Consider the following 14,274-nt stretch of genomic DNA (forward strand, 5'->3'; position numbering starts at 1 on the left):
GATGTACAATGAGGGAGAAGAGATGCCCCTTGGAGGAAACTTCCAACCAAAGGTGAAGTAGATTGAGGGGGAATCCCTTCCCCCCCCCGCCTCCCCTTGTAGCCGGAAAGACTTGTGACAACCACGCAGTCCACAAGATGGTGGCCGCATCCCAAATGCTGTTCTCCCCCTTTGGCTCCGAACGGACAGCAAGCTGGTCACCCAACCAGATGCAGTTTGGGAGGAAAGCGCCAGGGGAAAAAATGGCCTCTCCAGCAGATCAGCGGCGTTTCGGAAGCCCTGGAAGCCTCCCTTGTGAGTGGCTGTGAGACGAGGCCCTGCAGCCTCCGGAGCTGAATCCGATCGCCGTAAAGCTGTCGGAGCTGCAGCCGCAAGCTCTGAAGCTGAGGTGAGCTGGAGGAGGGAGTGGGGGAGGGAATTGTAGCAGCGCTGAGCCCAGCACTGAACTAGGAAAGAAAGGGAGAAATTGAAGCCTCCGTTTGCTGCTGTATCCCAATGGGGATCAGATGAAGGGAGAGTTCTCTAGAGGAACGCTGGTCCCAGCGCTACTGAGAGGGCTAGAAATTAAGGACTAATGGATAATCCACCAACAGATTAAGATCTACCTGCCTGTGAGCCAAACATGCACATCTGTTCTGGGCAAGATCAAGTCGAGACTAGGAAAACTGGCCCAGGAAAGGTGTGGCAAGTTTGGCTGACTTGATCTGATTGGGCAGGAGGATTGAGTTAACCCATTGATGGATTATCCATCTCCTGTGCTGGAGAATTAGGGATTCCTAGATAGTGAGATGGCTGAGTGTCCAATATTGTGTGGTTTCATGCAGGAAAGTGAAATTGTGCGGAAACACTTGTACCATGTGGGGAAAAGCCATAAATCTCTCCCTTCTGCTTGTGAGCAAACCAGAGGCATCTCTGTGTGGTCACTGAGAATCTTAGACTGACCTTGGTCTGATCCATCAAAGCTTTTTTTTAGCTGCTTAAAACGGAATTTGCAAAGGGATTTGATCAGCAATTAGAAGCTATTCTGAAACCTCAGATTGATTACCGATTCATCAGCAATCTGTGTGGCCAGAAAACAGAATGGCTTCCATGGGTGCCTCTTCCTGCAAACCTAGATTTTCCCACCCTTATGCACCTCCTTCTTGGACTGGATGAATGCACAGCATTGAACGCTCCTGCTTAAGTCCAGACTACTCAGTCAATGATGCGGCTGCCTTCAGACAGGATCCCTTCAGTCTCCTCTGGGAAAAGTCTCAGGGTCCTCTTTCCCTGCACATCTTGTCCAACCTTTCACAGACCAGACCAGCTTGGAAGAGGAGCAGAGAAATGCTTTCCGTACAAATTGCAGAGTGGAAAATTAAAGGGCCTGAAAACTGCTATGTTATTTCTCTGGTTGATGAAAAGGAAAATAAATACAGAGGAAATTCCTTTTAGGAACACACCAAAATAAAAACAATCCCAAGCTGAAATCCCAGACAGCTGTTCTGCTGAACACTTTTTGCAAAGGAAAATCAAGGAAGAACTCTATAAGAAGGATGAAGATTTGCCTCATCAGTTGAACGCTGGTCCAACATGGCATTTCACATCATTTGGGGATTCTCATGGAGAAGACCAGGCAACCTGGTTGGTGCTTGGTTCCCACAACTTCCTTCTGACCTCTTTTTCTACTTGCTCTCTTTCACACAGACACTTTTAGCTGCTGTCAGTAGGAAAAAGTGACCACATTATTTTTTATAAGGTGTCACATTCAGTAGCAAATTCCTCTGAATGACTTTCACAGAGTTCTCTTTAGCAAGATTTATTGAGATGAAAAGGAAGGGAGCTACAAGAATTCCAGTCGTTCAACATTTTCCCATCTTGAAACACATAGATATGATTTTCTTTGACTCCTGAATACTATCTAAATGGAAAGAATATCTCCTTTCAAGTAAAAGCAGATTTTAGAATTCTTCCAACATCACATGTTATACCTCATGTTTTTACATTTATTCTAGATGTAAGATGCTCCTTTGTGTTCAAGTGTGGCCTCAGAAGGATAATGTAGCACTTGGGGATGAAGATGCAGCCCAGCAGACCGGCACTGGAGGCCAGGATGGAGAAAATCTGCACAGCCACCATGTATTTCCCTTTGGTGCTCAAGTAGGTGGGCACAAAAGTCACCCAAACGCTGCAAAAGACCAGCATGCTGAAGGTGATCAGCTTGGCTTCATTGAAGGCCCCAGGGAGATTCCTGGCCAGGAAAGCCACCATGAAGCAGATGGCAGCCAGGAAGCCCATGTAGCTGAGGGAGATGTAGAACATGACCACAGCCCCTTCGTTGCATTGCAGGATGATTTCTCCAGGTTGGGAGTGGGGATCAGAGTCAGGGAATGGGGGAGAAACTCCCAGCCAGATGCAGCAGATGATAATTTGGACAGCAGCAGAAGAAAGGATGATGGAATTGGCCAAGCTCTTCCCCAACCATCTCTTCACTTGGTTTCCTGGTTTTGTGGCCAGGAAAGCCAGCACCACTGTGATGGTTTTGGCCAAGAGAGAAGAAAGGGCAAGTGAGATGATGCTGAAGACCATTTGTCGGAAAAGACAGGTGGATTTCCTTGGTTGACCAATAAAGAGAGAAGGAGACAAGAAGCAAAGCAGGAGGGAAACCAGGAGGATGTAGGAGAGGTCCCGGTTATTGGCTTTGACAATGGGAGTTTCTCGGTATTTAATGAAGATGATTAAAATAAGGCCTGTGGTTAGGAACAAGGTTAGGGCAAAAGAGACCAGGATGATGCCCAGAATGTCTTCAAAAGACAGGAAGGTTATAACTTTGGGAATACATTGGACTCTGTCCTCATTTGGATATTTATCATCTGGACACCTGGTGCATTTTTCTGTATCTGAGAAAGTCAAAAACCAGTATTTCTTTAATATTGTTTTTATACATTTCATGAAATACCTTTTTTGGACAACACGTGATTCCAGGAACATTTTCCAAGATGTGTTGCTTAACCATTCCACAGGGGGAAAAATGATAATCTAATTTTCTAATACATATGTAGCTAAGGTATCTGAAATTGGAGGATTTCTAGTGCATTTTGAATAAACAAAAAACTTGAGCTTCAGTGCATGTTTTAATTTGCACTTTCATCAAAATGCTGTGGATAAATCCAGTTCCATAAAGCTTTATCTTCCTCCAATGTCACCCACCTTCCTGAGTGGAGATGGTCCCCTCTGGACAAGGGACACAGTCATAGCAGCAAACTGGCTCTCCTTCTCGAGCCCTCTTGACAAATCCAGGATGACAGTTTTCCACACATTTGGACTGTGGCAGAGACTATGCAGAAAAAAATAGGAATGCCAAAGAAAATAGATTAGGACACACTATCCGTGGAAAGGGAGAGGAGAAATGGACATTAGACAAGTAGATTCTGGGTTTCACTTAGGTCAGTGCTGGCTGTGGAATTCTGGGAGTTGAAGTCCACATGCCTTAAAATTGTCAAGGTTGAGAAACACTGAAGATGAATATGAAATCTCTGACTCCTTCCAAACAGGTGTAGGAGATGTGACCTTGGTAGATTCTTTCTTTAGTTCCTCCCTTTTGCTTCTGGCATAATACATTGCAATAAAATCATTTTCTATTTAATAAAGTCTGGAGGAAGCGAATTCAGAAAAGATTAAGTGACAAATAATCAGTTCCTCCTGATGGCTATATTAAAAAGCATTCCTCCACTCTTCATTTATCCATGGCTATGATGATCTACTCATATTAAATTTTTGAATAAATTTGTTGTCAAAGATTTATTAAATTGTTATTTTATTAGATTTATTTAAGTAGAATAAAATGTGATTAAGAAGGAAACTTCTGACCAGTAGGATCTGGAAAGGTTTCTTCTGGACTACACAAAGCCTTGCAAAGCTGCTCCCCTTTGACACTAGTTCAAAACAGTCTCCCAGTTAAGATATAAAGGAAAAATTCCTCATAAATTGTAGCTGTCAACTTTAAAGCAGATGTTCTTTGTTGATTTGTATTTTTATTTGTTCAATTCAAATGACTGCCATGCTGCTGAAATAAGGTTAAAGGTGAGGGCTCCTTGGTGCTCTCTGAGCTTGCTTGTTTGCTTACAGATGTTTCATTACCCAAACTAGGGAACATCATCCATACTGGTCAGCTAGCACTGATGATGTTCCCTAGTTTGGGTAATGAAACATCTGTAAGCAAACAAGCAAGCTCAGAGAGCACCAAGGAGCCCTCATGTCAACCCTGAGCTACAAATATTCTCCTTTATTAAGACTAAAGGTTTCTGCATAGAATCTAGAACTCTAGTGAGATTGAGGTGAGATCATGAGAACGTGTCCCTGAAAAAGATTAAGTTGCAAATCTTTGGCTGCAACAGATGGGACCTGAGAATGGGTCCTGTGTCAGAAGGAGATATTTCTAAGGCCCCTCCAATTATTCAAGAAAAGGTCCTTTGTGTCAAAGAACTGAAATTAGGAGACTCCAACTGGCATGGAAAGGCAGACCCACATTTACTATTAGTTTAATTGGGAGACGTTTTTGTCCAGAGGGACTGAAGGAAGCTAAGACTCAGGATAAACCATGCCATTCAAGGAATTTTCAGATGAAGAGCCCTCTTAATAGCCAAAGGCCAAATCTAAGTAGCCTTTCCTGTCAAAATCTCTCTCCTTACTTCTGATACCAGGAAGGGCTTTTCTTTGGATCAAAGTTGTGTTGTGGTGTTTCTGGGTCAAGGGATTATGTAAAGTGAAAGTCTTGGACCTACTTCCTGGGGGCAGAAGCCCAATTGCTCCCCCCAATTGGGTGAATTACCCAAGTGGATAATTTTGACCAGATCTGGACTCCTTAAAAATATCACAGACGATGGACCTGCCCTTTCAGGGAGCCATTTCCCAATGGCCTCTCCCTAAGCAGGACAAGATGAAGCTTCTCTCCCAATGGGGCCACCAAGAGCTCCATCAGTCATGATTCAATTTCATCCCAGTCAGTCCAAATCTCAATTCAGGGACTGTTCAACAGAATTCCCTCCCACTTTGCTATTTGAGGACAAGAAACAAGCAAATTTGAGGCTATTAACAACAAATCCTCCAGCACTTGAGAATTTCTCATCCCAGGTTGGACATGGCTGAATCAGCTAAAAACAGTCTTCAATATTACAGCAGCTGAAGAACACCTTGGTTAATAGTATCGAAGCCTCCCAAGTGGTCTATAGAAAGAAAACTGTAAGGTTTCTACTCCCCATGTTCAATTCTTAGTGAAGGTCATTGACCCTGGTAAATAGCCTTAGTCCACATGAAATGGATCCTAAATCTTTGGAAAAAAGAGGAAAGTCACCAAAATTTCTCCCACCTTGTTGAGCAACTTTAGCTGTGAAAGAGAACCTTGGTGGATAGTAAGTCTCCGTTATCTGTCTGATGGGATCCTCCTTGGGGAGAATCAACAAGTTCAGGATTCCCAGGTCTGCCGCTACATCTCCATTTTGATCCAAGTACAGTTTTATATCAGAAATATTGCAAAATTCATTCTTCTGCAGGAAAGGATGGAACTACAATGGAAACATCCAGGAATTTTAAAATCTGAAAGGTTTTGTTTTACAATCCCATTTAGCCTTTACACATTTGAATCTTTCTTCTGCAGTTGTCTAACATCAAAATATGCTTATTTGGAAAAATAGGTGCTTCTGCTATTTTCATAAATAAAAACAAAGGTTCAGCAAAATTTCTTAATGATATATTGGCAAAATATGTATTAACAAAATATAATTGATGCAATTAGTAATTTATAGGGAACATTCTAGAGCAGGTTACAAAAAGATTAATCATAGAAAAAAGAGATTATTCATAAATGCCTCAGAAACATGAGATTGATTATGAGAAACTGGTCGTTTAGTGACCGTGTAAATTTACAAGGGCACTGAAAAAATTGACTTATGACATTTTTTCAGACGCTCATTGCAGCATCCCAGGGTCAAGCAATCAAACACAGAATTTTTGGCATGTACTTATGATGGTTACAGTGTTTTAGGGTCAGGTGATCTCCTTTGGGGGTTTCTGATGAGCAAAATCAACAGGAAAGCTGGATTCACTTAACAATTGTGTTACTGACTTAACTGCAATGATTCACTTCACAAGAAAGGGCAAGAAAGGTTGTAAAATGGGGCCAAGCTCACTTGACAACTGTGTCAGAACCCATTTCTATTTCATTTCTATCTATCTCCTCTGATCTAAAAACAAATCTCACCTTTCCCTGGGTTCTGCCATTCTCCCAAGGGGGAGGGGGGGAATGTGCCTGCGGGGTTATTGCTTTCACTTCCTTTATTCACTACAATGTAACCTTTTGCTTTGTTTATTGCCTCTATGTCCACTGCCCTCTACAATGTAACAATTTGCTTCCTGCACTGTATCACTCTCTGAACTTTCTTCTCCCTAACCTGTCAATAGGAAAAGTGGGCGAGAGAAAGAAATACAACCTCTGGAGCCTGGCTTATTTCTCTGGTCTCAAAAGGAGGTGCAAAAAATTGCTTGAACATCGTACTACGACCGAAGCTGGACTGATGTTATCTCCCCTTAACACCTGGGGATTGGCCAGTCTGAACCATCCAGATCAGTGGTTCTCAACCTTTTTAATGCCGAGACCCCCAACCAGTCGTAAGTCGAGGACTAAACCAGTCTTAAGTCAAGGACTACCCAACCGGTCGTAAGTTGAGGACTTTCCCTGCCCAGGAGCACCGCGCATGTGTGGTGCCGCCCCCTGCGCTAGCTGAGGCGTAGCTGGCAAGCGGCAGAGACAGAGCAGGCTTACCACCGGCTGGGCCACCAGCTGGCCCAGCCCAAGGGAGGTAAGGCACCCGCTGGAAAAGGGGAAAAAATGGCAGACAGCCTTGCTTGGCGACCCCCGTGAAATGGTCGATCGACCCCAAATGGGGTCGCGACCCATAGGTTGAGAACCGCTGGTCTGGATGAACTGTTGGGTGGAGTATGCTTGGGCGCACTTTAAAGAATCGATCTGTAAAGGAATCCCTCAGATCCTGTCTATTATGCCTGCTATCAACTACTCTTAATAAAAGTTCCTGTTGGAAAAAATTGTTTCCAAGAGTTCTGCTTTCTTAAGATGTGGGGTTGAAGTGGGTCTTTATAAACTGTCTTGCTTAGCAACAGACATTTTGAGCTCCGTTGTGGCCATAAACGCAACACTGCCTTGTGCAGCCTCTTCCAGCACCCGAGGGAAGCTGCAGAGAAGCTCAAGGTCTCGTCAGCGCTGTTCCAGAGGGAGGGAAATGGGGAAAGGAGCACAGCCATAAGAGAGGAGATTCCGGCTGAAGGAGAGGAAGAAGCTCCGGAGAGGAGGAGCCGTTTCAGAGCTGAGCCCTTAAAGCAGAGGAGCTCAGCCTCCCCTTCACTCATGACGCAAAGACAGAGCAGCCACCAGTGGGAGAAGCTTTAAGTGGGATTCCTGTAGAGGAGGGTTGGGCTAGGTGGTCTCAGGGTGTCCTTCAAAGTTACAAATGTAAAATCTACTATGCTAATCACAAACCCATAAAGACATGAGTATATTTAAAAATGCCTACATCCTTTTAAAATTAGTAGTGTTTAGACCCAAAATTTTTCTGTTATGGTGCCTGCATAGAATATTGTGTCTCTAGCAATTAGATTGGCCAAACCTGCTGATCTTTTGCAGCATAAGAAGGTTGAGACGGTTCCCCTCCTTCTCCTCTGGATTCCCTCTCCAACGGAACTGAGATTAATGGATCCACATCGGGACCCCCATACCTGCCATGGCTGCAGCCTTGGAGCCCCCAATGTCTCTTCACCCTTCTTCCTTCTCCTCCTCAATCTTGAGGACTAGGCGGCATTCAAGGCCTGGGCCAGAGTCTTCATGATACTGTAAAAATGGGGATTATTTGTGACCCTTTCCCTGTCCCTTTTCTCCTGGGTCTCCAGTGGGGCTTTCTGGGTGCATCTTCTCCGGCCTTTGACAGAAAAGAGGTGCTTGGAAAGAGAGTGGTGGAAATAATGATCTTGAAAGGGATCTTCCACAAAGAAATAGGGTTCAAAGGCATCATCCTTTGGCCTCTTATTTGCCAGAAAAGTAAAGCTCCAAACACTATGGATGTATTTGTAAATTCTGTTCTTTTCCAATATAAATGTTCCCAAAACTGTATCGATCCAGACTTTCCCTTCAACGGGTCCCGTCAAACGCATAAGTGCCAAGTGGAAAGGAAGAATTCTGCCCGTAATGTAAATGCGTTCCAGGAAGTGAACAAAGACATTGACTTGTCTCCACTTAGTGAGGGCATCCCTGAGAGCTGCTGTATATCCAGTTTTGGAGAACAGTTGTGATATAACGACACAAATTCCATTTCTGACAAGCATAGGAGTGAAAGTCCTCATGAAATGCTCTCCATTCTCTGTCTCCGAAGCAAAGAGGCCAACCAAGGTCCATCTGAAATGGAGGAGCAGTTGGACAACTGCTGGGTAGTGGAATCCTTTTTTGGGGAGCATCCGGTGGAAAAAGGGGAATTTCCTTTTATCACTCAGAGCCTCTGAAGCAGTAATATAAGTGATCTGAAAAAGCAATGAAGAAAGCTGTGTTATATTGGGGGTCAGACAAAGTCCAAAATATTAGCTTTTAATAGATTCAACTTAGTTTTGATGAACAAATTAAATAGATAATTGTTGATTAGCCATTATGCCACATCAAGAAGCAGAATATTAAATACAAAGCATTAACAACATCGTATATAAAAATTGAATACAAGAAACAAATGAAATAGAAAAGAATAAATAAAATAAAAAATATGAATCGTATTTCTGTATCACCCCTACAATTTATTGCAATCAGACCCACATATGCAGATGTGAAATGAATTGTTTTGTTCCAATCCAGGAGGCCGCGTTTACAAACACCTTTTCTTTTCTTTTCTTTCTCTTCTTTTCTTCTCTTTTTAAATTATTTTTCTCCAGTAAAACTTTGTTTTGTTAACCAGACTTGTCTTCATATTGTGAGTATCAAAATTTGGAGTTTTTACATCTCACAACCATGTCATCATTTATTTTACAAAAAGAAAGGCAAAACGGAGAAGCCATGTGTGGAAGACGAAGCACCCCCTGGCTGCTTCCATAGGGATGAAGAGGCTAAGAGGTGCTGCTGATCAAGGGACCTTGATTAATTGATCATCGGCAAGTGTGACTGCCTCCATAAAAGCCAACATTTTGGGAGTTTGCCGGTCTCCAGCATTGTGTGTTAACACAATGCCAAAAGGTAAAGACATCAGCAATGATCTTGGAGAAGCAGTTGTTGCTGCCTATCAATCTGGAAACGGTTCCAAAGCCATTTCAAAACAATTCAAAATCCATCATTCTACAGCAAAGAAGATTATTCACAAGTGGAAAACATTCAAGGAAGTTCCCAGTCTGCCCAGGAGTGAACATCCCAGCAAGTTCACCCAATGCTCAGAGATACTGCAAAAAAATCAAGAGTTCCACCTCAGACTCTACAGGCCTCAGGGAGCGTGTTAAATGTTTATTGCAGCAGAATTAGAAAAAGGCTGAGTAAGCAGAGTTTCTTTGGAAGGGCTACCAGGAGAAAGCCTCTTCTCTCGAAAAAAGACATGACAGCCCTGCTGAGGTTTGCCAAGTGGCACCTGAACAAATTACAAGACTTCTGGAACATTCTCCTTTCGATGGAAGAGACCAAAGTGGAAAAGTTTGGCCAAAACACACAGGGTGTAAGGACCCACCCCACTTTGCATCTTAAGAAGACAGAACTCTTGGAATAATTCTTCCAACAGGAATCCTTTATTAAGAGAAAATGGTTGCAGGCGTTTTAGACAGGACTTGGGGTCCAAGCTCTCCCATTCAAGGTTTTAAGGGGTTCCCCAGCAGCCCCACCCAATCACCCCCCTCTTCCAGCGACAGTCTCAGGCATTACATTCCCACCCCCTTTTTCCTTACTGCCGGCTGGTGAAGTATACTGAAGGAAGTGAGAGCCATAAAGCCCCTTTGTTCACCCCCTTCCCTTCATTGTATGAAAGAATCCAGAGAAGGCAGAAATGGGGTTTTCTATAATTGATAACTAGAGATGAAATATAATTGGATTCTGACACAGGGCCACATCTGATGAAAACCATACACAGCCTATCAGCACCAACATGCCACACTAACCACCAAGCACGGTGACAGAGGGGTGAGGATTTCGGATTGTTTTTTAGCCAGAGGACCTGGGCACCTTGCGGTCATTCACTCCGCCATGAACTCCTCTGGGTACCAAAGTACTCCAGAGACAAATGTGAGGCCCTCTGGCTGACAACTGAAGCTTGGTGGACTTTCAGTCATGTGCGAGGATGATGATCCCAAACACTCCACAAATGGCTGAAGATGAAAAGAATCGAGGCATTGGAATGGCCCAAAGTCCAGACCACAGCCCAATTGAAATGCTGTTGTGGGACCTCAAGAGAGCCGTGCAGAAACAAACGCCCAAATATAGTGGAGAGGGGGGCGGGGCAGTTTTTGGGCACTCGGTCTCTTAAAAGGTTCGCCATCACTGGTCTAGGCTGAATAACAAGAGTTCAAATATGTACTCTTTTATGTTACCCCTTGATAAGTATTGATCCTTCTTCTTGTGTCTCAGTGAGCCCAGACCTCCTTCTCAAACCAGGGCTTGTGGGAAGGGCTTGGATCAGGGCCAACAGTCTAAGCTCCATTTTAAGGGAAATCAATTTTCTCCATCATATTTCTCCATTTACTGTATCAAATGCTGCAGTAACATCTATAAAGGCAGAAAACCCTGGTTTACCCGACTGGCATATTGTGTAATTAGCTATTTCAAAAGAAATCTGTTTAGATTATTTATTAATTATTATAAAGCTGTATGAAACTTTTTCTTCTACTTAAAACCTTCTTGTTCTTCTGCAAGGAATGCACTTTTTTATTAAAAAGTTTTTATTTTCCATTTATTCATACAAAATACAATTCAATTAAAATAAATTCCTAACCATTGGTACTGCCTGCCCATTCCCCCCAGGCTGCGTCCACCTTCTCTAAACCTTCCCTACTTCCCTCCTCTTTCTCTCCTCCCCTCCTACTCTCTTCCCCTCCCCCTCTCCTCTAACCATCCTACTTCCTCCCTACTCCTTCCTCCCCTCTCATCCCTCTCACACACATGAACGCAGCATAGGGGAAATGCCCAAGCATTTTATCATTACCCATCCACTCACCCACCCACCCACCCTCAACCCTCCCCCCTCGCTTTCCAGAGCAGAGTATAGGGTTATTGATAAGAAAGTTAACAATAATAAACAAAAGAAAAAAAGAAAGAAAAAAGAAAAAAAGGGAAAAAAAATCATACTTAACCTTTAACTCCCCTTAAATTAAGACATATAAACAAATCTCTACAACAATTACTATAAAATTTACTCATAAAATAAATGAAAATTTATAGTATCATATTTTGTCTGAATATAATCTATCTATCTTCTCCATACAATAATATATCTTTCTTGTGTATGATCCTTAAAATAAGCAGAAATTTTTGCCATTTCTGCAAAGTTAGAAACTTTAAATATCCATTCTTCTAAAGTAGGCAACGAGTCCTTCTTCCAATACGAGCCTACTAATAACCTTGCTGCAGTTAATAAATTCAACATTAAAGTAGTTTCTTTGTCATTTAAATCCACAAAGATACCCAATAGGAATAATTAAGGGGTGAACTTTATATTCCTTTTAAAAATCCCAAGGACCCACCCCACTTTGCATCTTAAGAAGACAGAACTCTTGGAATAATTCTTCCAACAGGAATCCTTTATTAAGAAGAAGTGGCTGCAGGCATGCTAGACAGGACTTGGGGTCCTACCTCTCCCATTCATGGTTTTAAGGGGTTCCCCAGCAGTCCGACCCAATCACCCCCCCTTCCAGTGATAGTTTCAGGCATCACAATTCCACCCCTTTGCTTCTTTCTTCCGTCTGTATAGAGACTTCAGATAAACTACATGAAAGGTAATTAGCTCTTTTTTGTCAGGGTAAGGTTCTTTGATGCTAGTTACATTCAAATTCTTTCTTTGATGTGCAATAAACACATTCAGTTTCTTAGAAGTCTACTGAAGGAAGTGAGGGCCATAAAGCCCCTTTGTTCTCCCCCTTCTCTCCCTCTGATGGCAGAATCCAGAGATGGCAGAATTGGGAGTTTCTATATTTGATAATTAAAGATGAAATATAATTGGATTCTGACATCCGGCCCCTCTTAAAAATAAGAGAGATCCACCTGCAAGAAAACAAAACAGGTATAAAAGTTAGTTAGGCTTGTTGGGATACTCTGTGTGAAACTTCTTCAATAGCTTCGGGGCTCTGACATGACGTTTATGGACCCACTCGTTTTGTGAGGGAGGGAGGTGTTTCCAGGCAACTAGGTACTGAGTTGCTCCATGATATCTCCTAGAGTCAAGGACTTCCTTTATTTCGAAGTGTTTTTCACCCTCCACCATGATTGGAGGTGGTGGGGGGGGGATTTTTGGCCGTAGAGGTGACTGATGCTCTCTTTTCAGCAAGCTGCAATGAAAAATTGGGTGTATTTGCCTGAGATTTTTGGGTAATTCTAATTCTACTGTTACTGGATTTATGATTCTTTTAATTGGAAAAGGTCCTATATATTTTGGTCCAAGTTTTTTACAGGGCTGTAGGGACTTTAGGTATTTTGTAGATAAGTACACCATTTCTCCTATAATGAATGGTGTAGGCTCAACCCTTTTTTTATCGGCTTGTGCTTTGTATGCCTGCCTAGCTTCATCTAGTGATTTTCTAACTATTGGCCAGGTTTTTTGTAGGTTTTCCATCCATTCTTTCAGTGAAGGGATCGTTGGTTCGTTTGGGGTTAACTCTGGCATAGGGTTGAAACTTTGACCGTTGGCTATTTGAAAAGGAGTGTAGCCTGTGCTGGAGTGGACTGCATTATTGTAGGCAACTTCTGCAAAAGGAAGTAAGTCCGTCCAATCACTCTGCTGGAAATTTAGAAAACATCTCAAATATTGCTCAAGTACCGAATGGCACCGTTCCGTTTGTCCATCCCCTTGTGGATGATGGCTAGATGTCAGTCCCTGAGTGGTCCCTAAGAGGGATAAAAATTCCTTCCAAAATGCAGACGTAAATTGCACTCCCCTGTCAGAGATGATGCGTTGGGGTGCCCCGTGCAATCTGTAAATGTGCTGGATGAAAAGTTTTGCTAAGGCCTTTGCAGTGGGAATTTTTTGGCAAGGGATAAAGTGCACCTGTTTGGAAAATAGGTCCGTGACTGTCCAGATAACAGTATTCCCATTGCTTTCTGGCAATTCCACTATAAAATCCATGGCTATGTCCCTCCAGGGGCTGAGGGACTTGCCACTGGTTGTAATAGCCCTGGCGACTTCCCTTGCAACCTCTTTGCCGATGCACAGGTTGGGCAGCTGGCAACATAACTTTCTATGTCCTTTTTTATTGATGGCCACCAAAATTGCCGTTTAATTAAGTGTAAAGTTTTTACAAATCCAAAATTCCCTGCTGATTTTGTGTCATGGCAAAGCTGCATGAACTTGATTCTTTGGGTTGTTGGTATATATAACTTTTCCCCTACCCAAGGCAACCCGTCTCTCATTGTGCACACATTTTTGTTTTTCTGGAACCATTCATCTGTTTCCAAACTTTTTCTGAATTCAATTCCAGTTTGGCTGTCCAGTTGTGGTTTTAATTTGGCTTGGGTTCTTGTGGTTACTGGTGCTGCCAGTTGTGACTCTGCCATTATTGGTCTAGAGTCTGTGATTCGTGCGCTGTTATATTGAGGCATGCGAGATAGAGCATCTGCCAGGAAGTTCTTTCTCCCTGGTAAATGTTTGAGCTTAAACTGGAACTGGTGAAAATGCTGAGACCAGCGGGCTTGTTTGGGATTGAGTTTCCTGGACGTTTTCAGGGCTTCTAAATTTTTGTGATCGGTCCACACCTGGAAGGGGATTTTGTTGCCTTCCAGGAACTGTCGCCACGTGAGTAATGCCAAACGTATCCCATAAGCCTCTTTCTCCCTTTCTGTTTCCGTGAGTTTCTTGGATGTATATGCACAGGGTTGCAATACTGCATCATTATTTTCTTGTAATAGCACAGCCCCCACTGCCACACCACTTGCATCTGCCTGTATTATGAAGGGCTTGTCCATATCTGGGTGCCTTAGTACTGTTCGGCAGAAAAAAGTCTCTTTAGTCTCTCAAACGCTGCTTGGCACTCCATTGTCCATGTTAGTGGCTGGCTAGGTTTTACTGA

The sequence above is a fragment of the Crotalus tigris genome, unplaced genomic scaffold, assembly GCF_016545835.1.
Source record: "Crotalus tigris isolate CLP2741 ecotype Arizona unplaced genomic scaffold, ASM1654583v1 scf7180000018776.92575, whole genome shotgun sequence".
NCBI lineage: Eukaryota > Metazoa > Chordata > Lepidosauria > Squamata > Viperidae > Crotalus > Crotalus tigris.